At 41.4% G+C, this 22,652-nt stretch overlaps 2 long non-coding RNA genes and 1 pseudogene across 3 annotated transcripts in view; 1 reads left to right on the forward strand and 2 right to left on the reverse strand.

Moving 5' to 3' along the window:
• The window catches only part of LOC127489155 (uncharacterized), a 477,275-nt gene extending 458,409 nt beyond the window's left edge, over positions 1-18,866 (reverse strand). Inside the window, exon 1 of the long non-coding RNA XR_011384360.1 lies at positions 18,739-18,866. This is a non-coding gene — a long non-coding RNA (uncharacterized lncRNA). The remainder of the gene's footprint in view (positions 1-18,738) is intronic.
• On the reverse strand, positions 2,750-17,535 carry LOC138846852 (constitutive coactivator of PPAR-gamma-like protein 1 pseudogene; annotated as a pseudogene).
• Positions 18,867-19,031: 165 nt separating the features above from the next.
• The window catches only part of LOC138846855 (uncharacterized), a 62,252-nt gene continuing 58,631 nt past the window's right edge, over positions 19,032-22,652 (forward strand). For both annotated transcript variants that reach the window (XR_011384357.1, XR_011384355.1), the window contains exon 1: positions 19,032-19,207. This is a non-coding gene — a long non-coding RNA (uncharacterized lncRNA). The remainder of the gene's footprint in view (positions 19,208-22,652) is intronic.

A 22,652-nucleotide genomic window follows, 5' to 3' on the forward strand; every position in this document is an offset into this window, starting at 1 on the left:
CCAGATTTGAGGACATACTACAGGGCAGTTGTTATCAAAACAGCATGGTACTGGTACAGAAACAGATGGATAGACCAATGGAACAGAATAGAAACACCAGAAATCATTCTAAACAGCTACAGCCAACTCATATTTGATCAAGGATCCAAAACCAATCCCTGGAGTAAGGACAGCCTATTCAATAAATGGTGCTGGGAAAATTGGATTTCCACATGCAGAATCATGAAGCAAGATCTCTACCTTTCACCTTACACAAAAATCCACTCAACATGGATTAAAGACTTAAATCTATGACCTGACACCATCAAATTATTAGAGAGCTTTGGAAAAACCCTGCAAGATATAGGTACCGGCAATGACTTCTTGGAAAACACCCCAGAAGCACAGGCAGTCAAAGCCAAAATCAACTATTGGGATTGCATCAAATTGAGAAGTTTCTGTACTGCAAAAGAAACAGTCAGGAGAGTGAAGAGACAACCGACAGAATGGGAAAAAATATTTGCAAAGTATGCAACAGATAAAGGGTTAATAACCAGAATCTACAAAGAGATCAAGAAACTCCACAACATGAAAACAAACAACCCACTTAAGAGATGGGCCAAGGACCTCAATAGACATTTTTCAAAAGAGGAAATCCAAATGGCCAACAGGCACATGAAAAAATGTTCAAGATTGCTAGCAATCAGGGAAATGCAAATCAAAACCACAATGAGGTTTCACCTCACCCCGGTTAGAATGGCTCACATGCAGAAATCTACCAACAACAGATGCTGGCGAGGATGTGGGGAAAAAGGGACACTAACCCACTGTTGGTGGGAATGCAAACTGTTTAAGCCACTATGGAAGTCATTCTGGAGATTCCTCAGAAATCTGAAGATAACCCTACCGTTCGACCCAGTCATCCCACTCCTTGGAATTTACCCAGAGGAAATTAAATTGGCAAACAAACAAGCTGTCTGCACATTAATGTTTATTGCAGCTCAATTCACAATAGCTAAGACCTGGAACCAACCCAAATTCCCATCAACAGTAGACTGGATAAAGGAATTATGGGACATGTACTCCATAGAATACTATACAGCAGACAAAAGCAATGAAACCCTGTCATTTTCAACAAGATGGAGGAATTTGGAAAACATCATGCTGAGTGAATTGAGCCAGTCCCAAAGGGACAAATATCATATGTTCTCCCTGATCGGCGACTACTAACTGAGCACCAAGAGGGAAACTTGTTGAAATGAAATGGACACTATGAGAAACAGTGACTTGATCAGCTCTTGTCCTGACTGTTGATGTACAATGTAATACTTTATCCATTTTAGTATTTTTTTGTTCTAGTACCATTGGTTGAACTCTGTAATTAACACACAATTATTTTAGGTGTTTAAATTTTAACTGAAAAGTGGTCCCTGTTAGGAATTTGGAAAACATTATGCTGAGTGAAATAAGCCAATCCCAAAGGGACAAATACCACTTGTTCTCCTTGATAGGTGACAAATAACTGAGCACCAAAAAGGAAACCTGTTAAAGTGAGATGAACACTATGAGAAACGGTGACTTGATCAGCCCTCACCCTGACTGTTGATGAGCAACTTGATATGTTATCCCTCTTAGTATTTTTTTTTGTTTGTTCTACTTAATACTTTTGGTTGAATACTGTAATCAATACACAATCCTTCTTAAGTGCTGAAACTTAACTGAAAAGTGATCACTGTTAAATATAAGAGTGGGAATAAGAGAGGGAAGAGATGTGCAATTCAGGACATGCTCAAGCTGACTTACCTCAAACAGTAGAGTTAGAAACATACCAGGGGATTCCAATTCAATCCCATCAAAATGGCATGTACCAATGCCATCTCACTAGTCCCAGTGGTCAAGTTCTGTTCACAATTGATCATAATGATAGGACTAAGAACCAAAGGGATCACACAAACAAGAATAGTGTCTGCAAATACTAGCTGATAGAATAAAAAAGGGAGAGAATGGTCCAACATGGGAAGTGAGATACACAGCAGACCCATAGAATGGCAAATGTCCTAAACAACACTCTGGCCTCAGAATCAGCCCTTAAGGCATGCGGATCCGGCTGAAAAGCCCATGAGAGTATTTCAGGCATGGAAAGCCAAGACACTCTGGGAAAAAAAAAAGAAGACCTAAATGAAAGATCTCCACGAGTAAGATCCTAGTGGAAAGAATGGGTCATCAAAAAAGGAGGTACCTTTCTCTGAAGGGAGGAGAGAACTTCCACTTTGAGCATGGCCTTGTCTAAATATGATCAGAGTCAGTGAACTCAGGGGGCTTCCATAGCCTTGGCAGCTCATGACAAGAGCCTAGGGTGATTACTGATGCCATAAACAAGAGTGTCAATTTGTTAAGTCAACAACAGGAGTCACTGTGCACTTACTCCTCATGTAGGATCTTTGACCTTAGTGTGCTGTACATTGAGATTTAATGCTCTAACTAGTACTCAAACAGTATTTTTCACTTTATGTTTCTGTGTGGGAGCAAACTGTTGAAATCTTTACTTAATGTATGCTAAACTGATCTTCTGTATATAAAGAGAAATGAAAATGAATCTTTATGTGAATGGAAGGGGAGAGGGAATGGGAAAGGGGAGGGTTGCAGGTAGGAGGGACGTTATGGGGGGGAAGCCATTGTAATCCATAAGCTGTACTTTGGAAATTTATATTCATTAAATAAAAGTTTGAAAGTAAAAAATATATATATATATATTGATGTAATAAATAAACCTAACATTGTGATGTCATATTCAGTTGTGATGTAATAAAATAATTGTGGTGTCATAAGCTTTCCATTGTTTATTCATAATTATGGTGTCCTAAACCATGATAGTGATGTATAAAACCACTATTGTGATATCATATCAATTCTGATATCATGAACCATCATTGAATTATAATCAAAAAATCTCTGTGGTCATAATATATTGTGATAAACTTTCATTTTAATGTCATAATACAAACCATGGTAATGTTAAAATCAATTGTGATATTATAAATCTACAGGAAAAATGATGCTTGAATTCATGTAAACATGAGACCCCAAATATATGAAACAATTTTAAACAACAAGGATAATACCATATTTCAAGACATACCACAGGGTGGTTATATATTATATATAAAAAGCCTGGTACTGGCACAATAAACATATCCTGGCTGGCTTTGAGGAGCTTGGACTGGAAGAGCTTCCCATCAAAATACATCCGTGGACAATAGTGCTCCCAGGGGATGGGCTGTCCACACGCATCATTTATGAATAGCGCCATGTCCACCCCACTCATGAAGAGAGCTGACAGTTGAATCCCTTGGGGGTCAAGGTTCTCAATCTTGAGCTCCTGTAGCTGATCTGGCTCATAGAGCTTGGGGAACAGCGACTGGGCCAGGAAGGCATTTAGTTCCTGATGCTGCAGTATTCAAGCTCCTGGCCACTGCACCATATACTGTAAGACACAGCAGAGCACCATGAGGTGGGTGGGCACTTTGGCAGGGTTCAGCATGGCAGGAGTGTTTGACCGCATGCAGGCAGGAAGGCCCTCATCCTGCGGTTCTTGTCCTCCACTGCCTTGCCCAGCCAAAGCCTCTTCAAGTAGGGCAGGTACATTCCCTGAAGGCCAGGGCTTCCATCAGTTCTGGAGTTTGAGGAGACTTCCCTTTCTAAGCTGCCCATCCCTTAATGATCACCAGCGAGAATTCTGATGGAAGTCTGTTCTTTCTAAAAGCAAGTCTCTCAGTTTTTTTTCTGCTTTCTGCCAAGCTTAACAGGACTCTGTAAACATACTGATGAACTGGCCTATAGAGAAGGGTGGCCAGAGGCAGGTCTTTGTTGGCTTCATTTTCAATAGAAACAGCAATTTTGATTTCACCCTTGGTCATGACATGGAAGATGCAGGGGTACATCAGCCCCTTCTTGTGCCTGTGCTCAGCCACTCTTAGCACCTCAGGTGCAATAGGGGCAGGGGAGGGGTAGTGATGTCCATGTGGTTCCTGGTGGGCATCAACAGGAGCCACAGGTTCAGCTGGACTGTGCCCATCTGACTCCCTTTGCATTACACTGTCTGGCTTCCTGAAGAGGCAGTGGGTGAACTTTCTGCCTTTGGTCTCCTGCATCCCCCCATGCCTGAGGTTCTGCATGGCTTCCTGTCTTCTCCCAGCCAATCTTATTCCCGCTGATGTGGTTTGTTGCCCCTGCACTGCCCTCATCACTGTCTGAAGATGATGAAGTGGAAGAACTAGGGAAGTAGGTAGAATCCACATGGTTGGGGCTGCCACCCTGGGCTGGATTAATGGGTGAGGAGCGCTCGTACAGCAGCATATGCTTCCCCTCATGCAGAATGTTGCTGTAGCTGTTCTGTTCCACCAGGGCCTTCCCGCTCCTGTCCAGACCATAGGGGTATGATCCCTGGCCCGGGGTGCCCCCTGGGCCAGGCACCTGTGGGGCCATGGGCTTCACTTGCATAGAGGTCTGTGGAATGTTGAGCATCTGAGGGGAACATAGGGCAGCAGCATCACAAGAAATTTTGGATTTGGTCCGTCTAAGTAATGTGGTGGGTGAAATGACACAGGCTTAGTAGTTGCTGAGTAATATCTAATTGCTCTCTTAAATCAAGTAACTTTGTCACCTGCTCTAGACTATTAGTGCTGGAAAACATCTTTAGCTATGGCATCCAGGTCAGAGCTGTCCTGAATGTTGTGGATGTAGTCGGAGACAGCTGTGTTCACTACATCACAGGGTGGCAAGACCAGCTGCTGGGCCTGGACCTTTAGTGAGGCTAGTGGATGTTCAGGACCTAGCAGATTCCAATGAAATGATGCCAGATCCTCATCAGGTAGAATGTGATTTCCTAGCAGAGAAGCAAAAACACGAAACGGTTTGGATTCAGGTCTAGCTGCTTGGCAATCTCGTACATCAGGTACTGGCTCATGGTAAGGCTCTTTCCCTTGCAGCTCAGTTTGAGAACATGGGCACTGAAGTAACAAGGGATGTTGCACAGGGCATAGTGAGAGTCCTATGCCACCAGGCCGTGGAAGCCATTCTCTCTGCAGAAGCCAATCACCTCCTGATGGTTATCCTCAATGCTCTGTGCGACCTTGACATGGAAGCGGATGAGCACCAGGCAGATGCAGTGGGCCATGCAGAGGGGCAGCAGGAACCAGACCTTGGGTGGCAGCTTATGATCTGCTGCACCATCTGGCACTCATTGCCCTGCCACTTGACCCACTCCTGCAGCTGCATCTTCTCCAGCATGCCATTGAAGAACACCAGCAGCTCGATGTTGCCCCTAGAGTAGGCCTTGGCCAGCACCTCTAGGTAGCTGAGCATGTGGCTCCACTGGCTGCCGCTAACCCAGTCAGTGTAGAAGCGCTGTATAGGCAATGCAGGCAGTCATTCGCATTCACAGGCAAGCAAAGCAGGGTCTGTGGGGGCTGCTGCCACCCACCGCCCACCAAGCTGCCCTGGGCCAGCTTCTGCACCTCCACTGGCACCACAGCACTCTGGCAGTGCTTGTCGATGTAGTCCTGGAAGCCCTGCATGCCCATGGCAGCAGGGCCCTGGCACAGTGGTGGCAGCCTCCAGGCCGGGCTGGGGTAGGTTGGGGTGTGCTCATGGCTGCCATGGCAGCCATGTGTTACCGCCTCCCTGGGCCAAGTCTGGGAGGGACCTGCTGCTACCGCTGCTGCCACACTGATAGGCCAGGCAGGCAGGCAGGAGGGGACTATTATAGACTTGATCTTCTGTGCATAAAGGTAATTGAAAGTAGATCTTTGGATAAAATAAAATGGGAGTGAGGGAGAGGGGGAAGGCAGAATGGTAAATATCACTATAGTCTTAAAGCTGAATATATGAAGTACATGAAATCTGTGCCTTTTAGTTTTTTAAAAAGTAAAAAAGTAGAATAAATCAATCAATCTCAACAATCAGTCCCCAGTTCAAATCATTGGACGAGTGAATTTAATTATAACTCATAGACTCTCAATAAAGCTTTGTTTATTCTTTCTAATTGAGACTGACAGGGGGCAAATTGCTGGAATAATCAAATTAGGATACAAGAGATGTTTGTGTCTCTAGAACGACAATGCAATATAAAAGTCATGTTAACATTTCTTTTTTTTTAAAGAAATTTTTTTATTTTTTATTTTTTTATTTTTTTATTTTTATTTATTTATTTTTTTGACAGACAGAGTGGACAGTGAGAGAGAGAGACAGAGAGAAAGGTCTTCCTTTGCCGTTGGTTCACCCTCCAATGGCTGCCGCGGCCAGTGTGCTGCGGCCGGCACACCGCGCTGATCCGATGGCAGGAGCCAGGTACTTCTGGTCTCCCATGGGGTGCAGGGCCCAAGCACTTGGGCCATCCCCCACTGCACTCCCTGGCCACAGCAGAGAGCTGGCCTGGAAGAGGAGCAACCGGGACAGAATCTGGCGCCCCGACCGGGACTAGAACCCAGTGTGCCGACGCTGCAAGGCGGAGGATTAGCCTAGTGAGCCGCGGCGCCGGCCTAAAAGTCATGTTAACATTTCACCATGGATGGACTTACAGTCAAATCACATGCTTTTCTTGCATGAAACAAGAAGGGTTTTGCTGATCATTTATTATTCATTGTGGATACAAATTTAAGGCTGATAATGTGGGACCAACATTGTAGTGCAGTAGATAAAGCCACCACCTGCAATGCCAGCATAAAATATGAGCACCAGTTTGAGTACTGGATGGTTCACTTCTGATCCAGCTCCCTGCAAATGTACCCAGGAAATCAGTGGAAGATAGGCTCCTGCACCCAAGTGAGAGAATCAGAAGAATCCCCTGGCTCTTGGCCTTGGTCTGCCCCAGCCCTGGCTGTTACAGCCATTTGGGGAGTGAACCAGTAGATGGAAGATATTCTCTCTCTCTCTCTCTCTCTCTCACACACACACACACACACACACACACTGCCTTTAAAATAAATAAAAATAGCTTAAAACACTTATGATGCAGAACATTAACTGGGGGGAAATAAGCAAAAATGCACCTAAGTGGTTCCCAGTTTGTAACTGTAAAATAGATTCATAAAAATCATATGAAAGTACCCTCAAAAATTTGTTGAAAATGGAATTCAAAGATAAGTTCATTTTGGTAAAAATATTTTTAAATATATACATAGTTTTTTTTAATAATATGCACTTCCATAAACTTTTTACAGACCCTTCATACATAAGAAAAAGAAAAGGAAACAAATATTTATGTAGAATAGTGGGCCTAAAAAACTTGAGTGTAGAGCTGAGGTTTCAACTTCTTTACAGAGGTTTTCAACACTGACAGGAGAAGCCCAAATGGACAATTTTCCTTATTATCTCCTTTCAGTGTCAGGTGAAATTTCCTCATACACACTTTCACTGAGGATGTAGCCATTTGATGGTGTTGGCTTTAGCAGCTGTCTCATTTCCCATTAAAGCCCAGAAGCTACAGGGATGTATTTTACCTCCATATGGCTGGTAAAATCCAGTCCTCTGAGTAATGGAAAACAACAAAGAAAAAGAAGACTGTCTCTCCCTGCAGCTTCCTGTTCTTATTTTTATTTAAAATTTTTATTTATTTATTTTCATTGTATTTGAAAAGCAGATTGACTGAGAGATGAGGGGAGGAGATCGTCCATATGCTGGTTCACTTCCCAGGTGCCTGCAACAGCTGGGACTAGACCAGGCTAAAGCCAGGAGCCCCGAACTCAACCCAAGTCACCAAATGGGTGACAGGGACCCAGGTAGTTGAGGCATCAGCTGTTGCTTCCCTGGGTGTGCATTAGCAAGAAGCTAGAATCAGAACCAGAGCTAGTACTCAAAGTCAGGCACTCAGATATAGGATGCAGGTGCCCCAAGTAGCAGCTTACCTGCTTTTCCAAATGCCCTCATTCCTCTTCTCTGACTCCAGAGAAACCCTTTAAACTCAGCAATGCTTTTAAAAGGATATTTAATATACTTAACTCCAATGCATTAAATGAATTGTAATTGAAACTTTTTCAGATTATCTAAATTATTAAATTGCTAGAAAGGTAAGTACTCCCCCCAAAATATTAAATATAAGATTACTTAATAAATATACATGTTAGTTCTTCATTTAAAATAACAGAAATGAATCTGTATAGTCTCATTTGTTCATGTGATGAATATAAATATATCTAAATATCTGTGTGTCAGGGGCTGATGCTATGGTGTAGTAGGCTGGGCCTCAGCCTGCAATACCTGCATCCCATTTGTGCACTGGTTTTTGTCCTGGCCACTCTTCCAATTTAGCTCTTTGCTATGGCCTGGAAAGGCAGCTGAAGATGGTCCAGGTGCTTGGCCCTCTGCACCTGTGTGGGGGACCCAAAAGAAGCCCCCTGGCTCCTGGCTTTAGATCGATCCAGTTCTGACTGTTGCAGCCATTCAGGAAGTGAGCCAGTGGATGCAGTATATCTCTGTCTCTCCATCTCTTTCAAATATATAAATCTTAAAAAAACTTAGAAGTGTGAATACTCAAGCCAAAGCCCAGGATTCTCACTGTAATGTGTGTATGTTTGGTTCTGTATGTGTGCATGTGTCTTTGTAAATGTTTGTGTATGTGTCTGTGCATGTTTATGCATGTGTGTTTGTGTGTATGTTTATTACATATCCACATATAGTTATTGCAATAAAATTTACTGCATAATTCAAAAAATAAATAAATAAAATAGTTGGAAATGGAGGCATTTCCAATGATAGCTTTTCATTCTTCTAAGTATGCAAGATAATATCCTTTTCTAATAATTCATGAATGTATAGACCTGTTCCAAATTAAGAAAGTTAATACAGTTATACCTCACATATTAACTAAAAGTGCTATACATTATTTTTCTATTTGAATTGATTTTGAAAATGACATTTAAGAGTTTGGTAGAAATAAGATCCACAGATGGCATTTAACAACCAGCATTAAACTTACTTATTCACTAACTCCTGCTTTACACAAGTGCAGATCAGATAGTGCCAGATAAAGAGTAAGTATTTGATACTAGGCATGGTGCTGGTCATGAGTGAGGAGTAAGACTGCTGTTGTTATGCCTTCCAGATGGGCAGTCAATATCAATAAGCACATGAGGGTGTGAGCACAAGTGATAGCTGGTTTGAAAGGTAGAGTTCATATGCAAGGGCACTGAATAATGCAAGAAGCTGTCCTGTATCAAGAGGGTAAAAAAAGACTACAGAAGAGTTATGCTCCACTTCAAAATGAATAAGAGTTATTAAAGGAAGAAAGGGGTGTAAGTGTGTTCTTCTAAAGGAAACAGAATGGGCAAAAGCTCTGAGGTAGAAGAAATCCATGGTATCATCCTATCAGATATTGTCAGCCAGACTCTCGAGGTTGTTAGGATTTAAATTTTAACTGAAAAGTGATCCCTGTTAGGAATTTGGAAAACATTATGTGTGGGGAGCAATCCGGACTAGACTGAGTTACTGGAATTAAGACTTATTCTATGCATCTGCTCTCCCACAATATGGCGCTGGGAGAGAAGTAAACAGCTTCTGCACAGCTGCCTCCAGTTCAACCAATAAACTGTAGGACTTGCTCCTGATTGGAGGAGAGCAGCGTACTCGGCGTGTGGGCAGCCGAGTTGGGATTGGCAGAGGAGGACTATAAAGGAGGAGAGAGACGGCATGCACCAGGAACATCTAAGGGGAACATCTAAGAGGAATACCTGTGCAGCCCCCGAGAGAGCCGGCCGGCGGTGTGCCACTCCCCCGCGGAGGTGGGGAATGTGGCAGGGGGAGCCGCCCTTCCACGGAGGTGGAAGGGTCGGTGGCCAACCCGGGAGGAGCCAGCAGCAAACCCGGGGAGGGCCGAGCAGACGAAAGAACAACGCAGGGTCCTGTGTCGTTCCTCCACGAAGAGGGGGAGCGACAATTATGCTGAGTGAAATAAGCCAATCCCAAAGGGACAAATACCACTTGTTCTGCTTGATAGGTGACAACTAACTGAGCACCAAAAAGGAAACCTGTTAAAGTAAAATGAACACTATGAGAAACGGTGACTTGATCAACCCTCACCCTGACTGTTGATGAGCAGCTTAATATGTTATCCCTCTTAGTATTTTTTTTTGTTTGTTCTACTTAATACTTTTGGTTGAATACTGTAATCAATACACAATCCTTCTTAAGTGCTGAAACTTAACTGAAAAGTGATCACTGTTAAATATAAGAGTGGGAATAAGAGAGGGAAGAGATGTGCAATTCGGGACATGCTCAAGCTGACTTACCTCAAACGGTAGAGTTAGAAACATACCAGGGGATTCCAATTCAATCCCATCAAAATGGCATGTACCAATGCCATCTCACTAGTCCCAGTGGTCAAGTTCTGTTCACAATTGATCATAATGATAGGACTAAGAACCAAAGGGATCACACAAACAAGAATAGTGTCTGCAAATACTAGCTGATAGAATAAAAAAGGGAGAGAATGGTCCAACATGGGAAGTGAGATACACAGCAGACCCATAGAATGGCAAATGTCCTAAACAACACTCTGGCCTCAGAATCAGCCCTTAAGGCATGCGGATCCGGCTGAAAAGCCCATGAGAGTATTTCAGGCATGGAAAGCCAAGACACTCTGGGGAAAAAAAACCTAAATGAAAGATCTCCACGAGTAAGATCCTAGTGGAAAGAATGGGTCATCAAAGAAGGAGGTACCTTTCTCTGAAGGGAGGAGAGAACTTCCACTTTGAGCATGGCCTTGTCTAAAAATGATGAGAGTCAGTGAAACCTGGGGGCTTCCATAGCCTTGGCAGCTCGTGACAAGAGCCTAGGGTGATTACTGATGCCATAAACAAGAGTGTCAATTTGTTAAGTCAACAACAGGAGTCACTGTGCACTTACTCCTCATGTAGGATCTTTGTCCTTAGTGTGCTGTACATTGAGATTTAATGCTCTAACTAGTACTCAAACAGTATTTTTCACTTTATGTTTCTGTGTGGGAGCAAACTGTTGAAATCTTTACTTAATGTATGCTAAACTGATCTTCTGTATATAAAGAGAATCGAAAATGAATCTTGACATTAATGGAAGGGGAGAGGGAGTGGATAAGGGGAAGGTTGTGGGTTGGAGGGATGTTATGGGGGGAAGTCATTGTAATCAATATTCTGTACTTTGGAAATTTATATTCATTAAATAAAAGTTAAAAAAAATAAATTGGCGCGTTTCATGCTTAGAAATCTACAGGCAAAAAAAAAAAAAAAAAGGATTCAAATTCTACCTCTACCGGCTGACACTGTGGCTCAATTGGCTAATCCTCTGCCTGCAGTGCTGGCATCCCAGGTTCTAGTCCAGTTGGGGTGTCAGCTACTAGCCCCAGTTGCTCCTCTTCCAGTCCAGCTCTCTGCTGTGGCCTGGGAGGGCACTGGAGGATGGCCCAAGTGCTTGGGTCCCTGCACCTGCATGGGAGACCAGGAAGAAGCACCCAGCTCCTGGCTTTGCATCGGCACAGCACCGGCAATAGTGGCCATTTGAGGAGTGAACCAATGGAAGGAAGACCTTTCTCTCTGTCTCTCTCTCTCACTGTCTAACACTGCCTGTCAAAAAAATCAAATTGTACCTCTACCAACTACAATTTGTGTTACCTTAGGCAAAATATAAAACCATGATAACTGTCCTTCTTCTGTAAAATGAAGATGATTATTGTACTTCATAGGCAGGTTGGATCAAGCAAATTAACATATAGACAGCACATATCTAGTAGTAGTGTTAGTATTATTGTCAGATATTATTTATATATATTATATAATATGATTTGATATTTTATATTACTTGTCTAGATAGAATTAAAACATTGATTATTCTTTCTTCTGTTAAAGGTAAAAAGACTGTGCATACATTTGTTTTAATTTTTAGATTGAAATTAAAGTTTGTGTATATCATATACATAAAATAATCATACATTCTAACAATACTGTTCAATGACTTTTGGTAAATGTATACAGGTGGGTAACCATTGCCACAATCCAGCTTTAGGAAAGTCCCATCACTCCAAAAGTTCTTACAAGCATTTTTGAAGTCTTTCTCTAATTTTACCAATTTTACCCAGCAGACCCATGTAAGTCATAAACTGCTATCTCTCCATATATATTTGCCTTTTCTATACAAATGGAATTATAGAATATGTAAAAAAAAGACTTTGGTAGAATGAGGTGTGTGGTTGAAGAAGGCTTGGAGGGGCAATGGTTTTATGCTGTGCAGTGCTCCAATGAAGAGAAAAATCAGTAGAATTTCAACTTATTCTTTCCTCCATTTTGGAATCTCCCAAATCCACATTCAATAAAACCATGAGATTGCAACCATTCTATTATTTTCACAGCAACATGTTGTAAGCAATGACCAGAATCACAAAACCATCTTTGAGAATTGTGGTGTTTACTTTGAAATATGAAAGGAAAATATTCCATAATGCAGTTCCAAGGATACAAAATAACAGTTAATGTCAATTAACTGACATGAAAAACCTAGAACATATTTTAAGTGCAAAAGCCATCATACATTTTAAATAGAAATCTATTATGCTCCTTGCTTCATTAAATAATCCTATAAACTCCTAAAGTACAGGACTGAATTCATAGACTACACTAGTTACACTACAGGCATGGACAGACACACATATTTTGAATAAATTCTTTCTGAGTTTATGAATGAACTTTACCAAGAAGCTAAGAAAACACAGTTTTCTGATTATATCAAGCATTGAGAAATCTGATTGGGATGATTTGAGTGATGCACCTGGCCTTACATGTCAATATTACTCTTTCTTGAGAGGTATAGAAATTTTCCATAGCAGCTCTCTAATGAAAATTGCAAGTGAGGTGGAATCCAGTGTTAATTCTAAGAAACAGTAAAACAGCTTTGTAGGATCAACATTAGAATAGAGTCCTATTGCCACAACACGTGTGTCACATTATATTGTGATTACCAAGAAAAACATAGAGAGTATACTCATTCTAAAACTAGTAAGAAAATATGTAAATGAGCTATTTAGCCAGCAAACTTTCCAATAATTCATTTTGCAAAAGTTTCTCCATTCCTTCTGGTTCCCCTCTGCCTCTGGGTTTCTGTTGCCCCATATTCAGTCCATCCCTATCTTGCTTTACATGTGAAAATAGAATGAGGATCTCTCTAATGTAATTGGACCTAGATATTTACATATTAAAATATATTATTCATTAAACACTTACTGTTTACCTATTTTAAATCATCATTTGAGATATGTGGGATAGATGAATAAAACTGATACAAATCAGTGGATTTGTAAACCTTACATTGTATGAGAACCACAGTTTGTCAGACACTGAATTGTATGAGAACCACAGTTTGTCAGACACTGAACCATTTTGTTTTTATTTATTTAAAAGGCAAAGTAAAAGATAAAGAAGGCGGTAAAGAGAGATGGGGAAGAGTGTGATGAGGGAGAATAGAGGGAGAAAGCATCCAACCACTGGATCAATCATCAAGTGCCCATCTTTAAGACTGAATCAGTCCAAAGTCAAGAGCCAGGAACTCCATCCAAGCCTCCCAGAGGTGTGGCAGGACACAAGCCCTTGGACCATCCTCTACCGCTTTCCCAAGTACATCAATAGCTAGCTGAATGGTGGTTGCTAGCATTCAATGCAGCACTCCAATATGAGATGTGAGCATTCCAAGCTGTGGCTTAACCTGCTGAGATGCAATGCCTACCACACACTGAATTATTTTACACAAGTTACACATCCTTCACAACAAGGAGGCAGGTGCCTTTATCATCCACACTTTATATGAAGTGATAATAAATGTTTAAATGCATGGCTACATGTCCAGTTTTACACACACAGGAATGATTCCAATCCATGCATCTAACTCCAGAGCATACAGACTTAATCATGACAAAACCCCACACTTTATGAAATGCTGGTAGCACACAAATATGTAGAAAGAGAGGCATACTATACAATTATTCCCTAGCATGTTAATTTGTAATTGTCCCAATTATGTTTACTTCCCACAAGAAAGGATGCTTTATGAGCCAAGCAGGCCTTAGAATACAGGAGTTAAGGGAACACCTTACTGTTTGTTGTCCAGCTACTTGGCCTCTTTTGGCCTCAGTTTCCTTATGGATAAAAAAACCCACAATGTCCAACTCACAGAGTAACAGAGAGAATGAAAAACAAATGTGTGCAGAATGCTTGGCTCACAAGAAGCACAATAAATTGCTGCTGCTATCAGTATTCCTAGACACAGCACTGGCTCCCACAGCATGAAGCCAAAGCTGGGTATTCAGTAAATCACTGAAAAAATATAGGTTTTTGGGTTTTTCTCATATCTTCCAGGTTCCTTGGATATTTCTACTCACTCAACAAACATTTGAGCAGTTTCTATTCCATGTTAGGCTGTTCAAAGGGTTAAACCAAACAGAAAAGTTGTCTACTACTCATTACATAATGCTATGGTCGTCACCCCCTAACTTGCCTTCCTTCCTAATACAAAATTAGAAGGCAGGCACTCTCTCTAGGCAAATTTACCAACATATTAAACATCTAACCCTAATGTCACTAGAATTATTTTACCATATTCTTGCAAATCAATGCAGTCTGAAAATGATTTCTTTTTTTAACCTGTAAAAATAGGCTGGTTGGAATTATGATTGTGAGGCAGAATGTTAAGCTTCCACCTGCAATAAGTTACAAATACAAATTTCAAAACACATATTTCCATTATGTGGTGATTAACTGAGGCAAATTCTACTATGGCCTTGCTTGAGTGTTGATGCTGCAGAGGTAATTGAGGAAATGCACAGGCCCTTTGTCAGCATACCCCATCTGTACAAAGCATGAGGCTTGGTGGAGAAGATATTCCAGACTGTCCATGCCAACCAAGGATGAGAAACCGTAAATGAGAAGTGGGGAGAAACAATACCAGGGTTCATGGTAAAAGGAAGAGTCCCGCCTTAATATGTTGACCATGCAGGTATACTAAGGACTTGTCCTCCTTTTCGCCAATGACCCAGCAGGCTGGTTCACCACACTGATGAAGTAATACCTGATTCAGTGTCCAAGAGGTCACAATTATCTAGGCTATGAGCCCAGTAAACAGATGACTGTCACTCACAAAGGTGCCTGTGGGGTGTATGAACTACTGTGCCAAGGGACCTGCTATGGAGACTATCTGGGGGGATGAGCCATATCAGTGCCAAGGAGTGTCTGAAGCAACACATGAAGTTTATCTGAAATGAGACAACTTGGGATCCCCCTTCAACACAGCATCTAATAGTGACCACTTTGATGTGGATGGCCAGATGTGGTATCAGCTTGTGGAAAGTGGATGAAGAGCTGTCAGGCAGAACAGCACCTGATGGCACACCTTTAGCTTCATAGTTCTGAGTGACAAGCACAGCAGGAAGCTGCTGCTGTGAACACTCCATTGCGTGGATGTACTTGGGTATTTTCTAGAGTGTTGAGGGTCTGCACAGCTTAACTTCAGGGACTATGACCATCAGGGCCAGGAGAGTTGGTTTGGACTGTTGTAGGAGTCCTCAAAATAACAGAGGGGTGAGCCTTGGGGAACAGCATGTAAGATGGCTCTTTTGAGACCCACATCTTATATTAGAGTGTGTGGGTTTGAGTCCCACTCCACTTCCAATCCAGCTTCCTACTAAAGTGCACCCTAGGAGGCAGCATATAATAGCTCAGGTACTTGGGTCTGTGCCACCCACACTGAGTTCTGGGATTTTCACTTCATAAAACCTGATGTTTTCACATCACAACCTGGCTGAATTCCAGCTATTGTGAATATCTGGAGAGAACAGTGGATGAGAGATCGCTGTGCCTTTAATGTGAATAAAATTAATTTTCAAAATTTAAATAAACCTCCTGCATCCATGTGGTCAGACTGGGACTATCCCAGTTGGGCCCCTTCCCTCTTGGGATGGCAGCTGCATAGACTAATTGAAAAAATGCCTGAATACCTCAGTGGCCTCCTTTTCTCAGTTGTGCATCATTGTTTGACATACAAAGTTCATGATGGAGTGTTATTTTCCAGATCACCAACACACATTGCAGCAAAGGAACACCTTATGTTCATCCACTCTGCATGGAGGACCCCATCAGCTCTGCTTCCCAGATTATATGAGTCTCTCATGTGGGTTACAGGGACCCACATACTTCAGCCATCACTCCCTCCAAAAGTGCATATTAGCATAAAGCTGGAATTGAGAGTTGTGACTGTAACCTAGGCATGCCAATATAGGATGTGGACATACTAAGCAGGGTTGTAACACATGCCAAATGTCAATCCCTCAGGGAATTTTTGAAGTGCCTCTGTATATCCAAGGCTTTCAGAGAAAGGAGACAGAGCCTTCTGGGCCCTGCCCCTTTACTACATAGTTTCTGCTTCTCCCCAACATTGCACACTGCTTCATGTGTCTCTCTCTGTGCATGCTCACTTCTGAGGTCTCTTCAGGCAGACAGGGAAGAGCAGCAGAGCACAGAAGAGTGGGTCTGGGAGACAAGGCAGATTAGGGAAAAACTGGACTGTGACAGTTTCTGCCTGGATCCTGCCACTTAGTGTTTAGTGACCACATCTGAAGCAGAGGAAAATTGGACATCTACATGCCAAAAACTGAAATATAATATCTTTATATTACCCAGGCATGAAAGTCAAATCAAAATGAATTGAAGGCTTACATAAAAGGGCTGAGAATATAAAACCCCTTACAAATGGAAGCAAATTCATTGATATTAGTCTCAACAATGATTGTTTGATATGACACTAAGTGCATAGGTGACAAAAGCAAAGACTGAAAAAAAATCTAAGAAATATTCTGCATATGATAGGAAAAACAGAACAGATAAAGCAAGGAATGAAGAAAACATTGGACAACCTGAGTTTGAACACAAACAACTCAAAAGCAAATATTGTAATAAAAATTGCACAAAGGATTGATCAGTTTTCCATTGAATATATACAAGTAGCCAACAGGTAACTTAAAAGGGGTCAGAAACAGCTAATGAAGACTACAATGCTAATTAAGACCACAGTGATTATCATCTCATATACGTTAAAATAATTATCCAAAAGTAAAAAGATAACATTGTCCCAGGGTGGAAAAAAGGAATATAAAAATTGTTGCTGAGAAAGTAAATTGTTACATCCAATACAGAAAACATTATGTAGGTTTTCAATCAAAATTAAACAAAGAACATGACAAAGCAATCTCACAACTGTGTGTATATCCAAAGGAAATCAAATCAGTATCTCAAATAGATACCTTTATCTCCACACTACTGGCAGCATTATCTACAAGAACAAGATATGGAGACAACCCCACTGTCAACATATGAATAAAGAAAATGTGATAAACACACATACACAGGAATCGCAGACAACCTTAATAAGGAAATTCTTCCATTTTGTCAGGATGTGGATCCAAAAATATGAATGTGGACATTAGGCTATTTGAAATAAGGCACAGAAAGATAAATGCCACACAATATCACTCATATGTGTAAGCTAAGAAAGTCGCACTTAATCACAGAATAGCATGGTGGTTGTCATGGGCTGAGAGTGAAGGACATGGGAAAATGTTAGCTGAACACACATTTGCAGCTATGAGATAAATTAACAAAATTAACACCTCAAGACCTTAATATTCAACACAGTAAACAGTTGGTTATGATATCACATACTCACAACTTGCTAATATCTTACATATTCTTTAATAACATAGGGATGTAATGTGATGGATATGTTAGATTGTCTTAATCATTTCATAATGTATATGTACAAGAGGATTCCAGAAAGTTTATGAAAAAATGTAATCAAAAGATAATGTGAATTGTCCATACTTTTTAACGTCCCTCACATAGCAAAATATCAGTTTTCATACCTTGATGATACACAAATTGTGTCAGTCATACTCTGACAATCTTGAAAAAATTAAAACAAGCAAAACTAAACAGGCTCCTATATTAAAATATAAATCCAAAATAACTTGGTAAACTAGACATATCTACAGGATTTGGAAGACTTTCATGCAAGAAAAATCATTTTTAAAACACACATAAATTTGAGTGGTCAAAATTTCTATTTTGAAAGTGCACATAGAGATGGCACCCTGTACAGAGAAAGTGTAAGTGCTAAGACGATGCCCAAATACCAAATTACAGGGTCTTTCTGCTTCTCTAAAACCTGGGTGAAAACCCCAAGCCAAGTTAAACTTCTGTCTCTACCTTACTCAGTCTATGTTACTGTGATATTGGAAACATATGAAGGAGTGAGACATCCTAGAAACAGCTGTGTAAAGAGGTCAATGCCCTGGAAAATACCCTGCAGGCCACATATTGAGAAAACTCGGGGGAACCAGGTCCCTGTGGGGAGGGAAGGAGGAACCGACAGCGCCTGTCCCGCATGAACCACATACACAGAGCCCACATTCTCCCTAGAGACCGCCCAGTCCCCACTGCACAATCGGGGGAGACATGGAGCTACTGCCACACAGCTGGCCTGCTAGGACTCTGGGCTGAGAAGTCTCACCCAAGCAGGGAAGGGGCAGGACCTCGGGGGTCCTGGGTGCCGGTAAAGCCCCCAACCCACGGGTCTGAGGGGACCGAGGGGAAGCCCTATGCCAGCGCCAATATGGAGCCCACAGATGCCGGAGGCCTGTGTCCTCCTGGCCTTCGGCTCCGTTTTCCCCTCTCAGTACAACCAGGTCCACACACTCACCATGTCGCAGTTGTCAGCTTCCGAGGTGCCCAGCGTCCCTGGTGAGTGAAGATGGAGAGCTGCAGAGGTCGACTTCGCTTGGGAGCCTCCTGGCGGCGGAGCTGTCTCCCAGGAGTTCACTCTGCAGGCAAAACTCTGAGGAGATTGTGACGTCCAGGCCCCGCGTGCTGATGCACTGTGGACGTCACCTTGCCTGATTGGACAGTTTGCCAGCCTTGAGTGCACGGAACGTCACAAAGCACAGAGCCAATCAGCGTCCCCCATAGCAAGGACCCCTAACTTCAAGTTGTCCTGGATGGGAACAGCGAGAGACAGACCTGGGTTCAGGTCTGAAATGGCCGCCCCTGGGCTCTGCCTCCCCGCGGCTGGAGGGCTCTCACCTCTGAGCTCCTGCTACCCACTGGCCTCGCCCTGGGTCCCCGTCCTTCTCCCTGCGGATGCTGCCTGGAGCTGGCGGTAACCTGTTGCAGTGAGTTACAGTTCTGTTTATCCGCTTTCGGCGCTTTCGTTTTCCTTGTATTTCTGCTCATTCTGTTGGGTCGTTTCTATTACTTTTTAATATTGATTTGAATAACACTTAGATATAACATAATTTAATTTTTTTTATTTTCTTCTGTTTTCTACTCTGCCTATTGATCTTTTATATTTTCTAGTTATTTCTTGCTGGCACTTGGTAATCTAATGGATTTTTAAAACATTGATCTTTCCCACAACATTAAATTCATTTATCAGTTTATTTGTTTTTAGATTTTATGGATTCTCCCTAAATAAATATCTCCAATATATTGGCAATTTATTGTTAGAAAATTGATCTTTACATCTTATTTTATTTCTTTTCGCTCTCCCCCTCGCCCCCAACTACTCCTCCAATAAGAAGTTGGCACTAGTGGAGACTTCCTGGTCTAGGTTTACTTCCAGGGTAAAAGCTGTCAATGATTCTGTATTAATTATGGTTTTCATTGTAGGATCCTTTTAAAAAATTTTGATCTGAAAAAGAAAGCCATTGCTCTTTTTTACTATATTGCAAGCAGTTTTTAAAAATTACATGCTGATTTCTAAATGTTTTTGAACATTAAATTGTCATGTGATTTTCTCCTTGAATTTTTCACCTACCTGGAAAATTTACTTGACTTGTTAAGAAATGTTAACCACCTCTTGTATTTTTTATTATATGTGACTTGTTATTCATTATATTTTCATATGTGCTTTCATTTATTATAAAAATACTAAGGATTTATACATCTGTATATGAAAGAGAGGTTTATACTTAATTTATATTGAAAGTTCTAGTCAACCTGGCATCATTATAAATGTAATGCTGGCTTTCTAAAAGAAATCTGAAAATATGCTTTGCTTATTTATACTTTGGTACATCTGAGAAATATAGGTGTTTTATTTCTTAAATGTTTGAAATATTTTGTGTTTCTATAACTGAAGTTTTGCTTCTCTGTTTTATTGGTTGGTGGCCTTCAAATTGAGATTCAACTTGCTTGTTTTAATTTGGAGTTTTCCTATTTTATACTTCTTATATTGGGTTTTAGGAATTTATATTTGTGTTTGGGAATTTGATTTTCAAAGTATAGTGGATTTTTATCTCTAGTCAAGTTTTTACCCTGAGTTTTTTTTTTTTTTTTTTGACATGCAGTGTTAGGTGGTGAGAGAGACAGAGAGAAAGGTCTTCCTTCCATTGGTTCAACCCCCAAATGGCCACTATGGCCAGGGATACACAGTTCCAAAGCCAGGAGCCAGGTGCTTCCTCCTGGTCTTCCTTACGGGTGCAGGACCCCAGGACTTGGGCCATCCTCCCCTGCCTTCCCGGGCTACAGCAGAAAATGGACTGGAAGAGGAGCAACCGGGACAGAATCCGGTGCCCCAACCAGGATTAGAACTCTGGGTACCGGTACCACAGGTGGAGGATTAGCCTAGTGAGCTGCGGCACTGGCCTTACCCCTAAGAGTTTTACAATATTTTTTTCTGATCTTGACAAGGCTCTTCTCTCTGTAAACAATTGTTTTAATACATGAAAATGGACACTATTGTTACTTTCCCCTGTGTTTCCTCAATTACTTTTATTCATAGTTTATTAATTTTGTTAAAATTAAAAGGTATATCCTGGGGATGATGCTATGGCATAGTGGGTAAAGCCACCAATTGCAGTGCTGGCATCCCATATGGGCCACAGTTCAAGTCCCAGGTGCTCCCTTTCATATCTAGCTCTTTGCTATGGCCTGGGAAAGCAGTAGAAGACGGCCCAAGTCCTTGGGCCCCTGCACCCATGTGAGAGACCTAGAAGAAGCTCCTGAATTCAGATAAGGGCAGCTCTTGCTGTTGCAGCCATCTGGAGAGTGAACCAGTAGATGGAAGACCTTTTTCTCTCTCTGCCTCTGCCTCCCTGTAACTCTGCCTTTCAAATATATAAATAAATCTTAAAAAAATATTTCCAGAAATGAATGACAAGATCCTCTAGGCACACCAGGGTTAGAACAAAGCATGTGTGAAGCATCCCAGATTGCAGAGATGCATACAAATTGAACTTGGTGAGTCATAACATCGATTGTGTTCACCTTTGAATAAAGGCATCTGTGAATGAAGGTTCACTACAACAATCATACCCAAGACCAAACATTCTCAGCTTTGTTGACTATTAGAATCATCTAGGCAGCTTTTAAAACACATTGATCTCCAGGGTAAACCTGGGACCAATATAATCATAGTCCCTGGAGGTGGGAAACTAGGCATAGTATTTTTAAAATCTGTCCTGTGTGATTCCAATATGTAGTCAGGGTTGAGAGCAGCTGCTGAGGACAGTCACACTGCCTCCTTTCCAGATGCATTTTAGATTTCCTATTATGGACATTCCAGATTTCCAAGATGATATACATTCTCAGATTTAAATCCCTGTGAAGGTCTCACATGTATCAGTGGAATATCGCTGCTTAAGAGAAATGACAATTCCTTATTCATATTGGTCAGAGTTGGGGGAGAGATGAGGGAGAACAGAAGAGATTGAACAATGAGAAGCAGAACTGAAATGCATTTTTGGCAGCGCATGGTTTGCCACCCTGAGGTTGAGCAGCTTTCCTGCCAGCCTCACTGATGCCCATGAGAATGTGGTGCCAAGGAACTGAATCTCTGTATTTCCAGAGCTGCACATTTCTCTCACCTGCAGATGGCTTGATTGTCCTCTATATTTGAGGGAAAGAGTGAATTACAGAAAATTCAATTGAAACAAGGACTTTTAATTCTTGCAAATCAGAAGTCAGGTTGTAAGAACTTGGCCACACAGTTACAGAGCTCAGTAAATAGGCCCATTCAGAGCCAATGTTGGGTGGTAAAATGGAACATGTACTCAACCAGCTGGTATTTCATTCTGTCTCTGTCAGTTTCTTATTCCTTAGCCAGATTATTTAATGAATCCCAGTTTTATTCTGTGGAAAATGGGAGTAACAAAAGCTGTGATTCTTCAGATTTATGTGAGAAATAAAGAAGTTAATCTTTCTAAAGTGCTTGAAAAGAGGCTAGCATGCACTTAGTTCTCAATAAGCTTTAAGAACACATTTAATTCACCTTATGTGGAACGTATTATTGAACGTATATACTGAACTACCACCATTGGTGTTGGAATGGAGTGAGGGATGCTGCAAGATAAGAAAGGGTGCAAGTGGCTTCTTCTCTTACATAACTGGAAGTTATCTGGGGGAAGTCAATGCTTAAAAAATAACCAACACTGCTAGTAGATAAGTGGCATTTTAAGGAATGACAGTTTTAACAATTTTTTTAAAAAACCCGCTGTACATTGTTTTTTTTAAAATAATTTTTAAATTTATTAAATGTGAATAAATTTCATGTATTTCATATATATGTAGATTTAGTTGTATTCTCATCATACCCACACTACCTTTCCTCATCATTCC

Source organism: Oryctolagus cuniculus, chromosome 19 (assembly GCF_964237555.1).
Source record: "Oryctolagus cuniculus chromosome 19, mOryCun1.1, whole genome shotgun sequence".
Classification (NCBI taxonomy): domain Eukaryota; kingdom Metazoa; phylum Chordata; class Mammalia; order Lagomorpha; family Leporidae; genus Oryctolagus; species Oryctolagus cuniculus.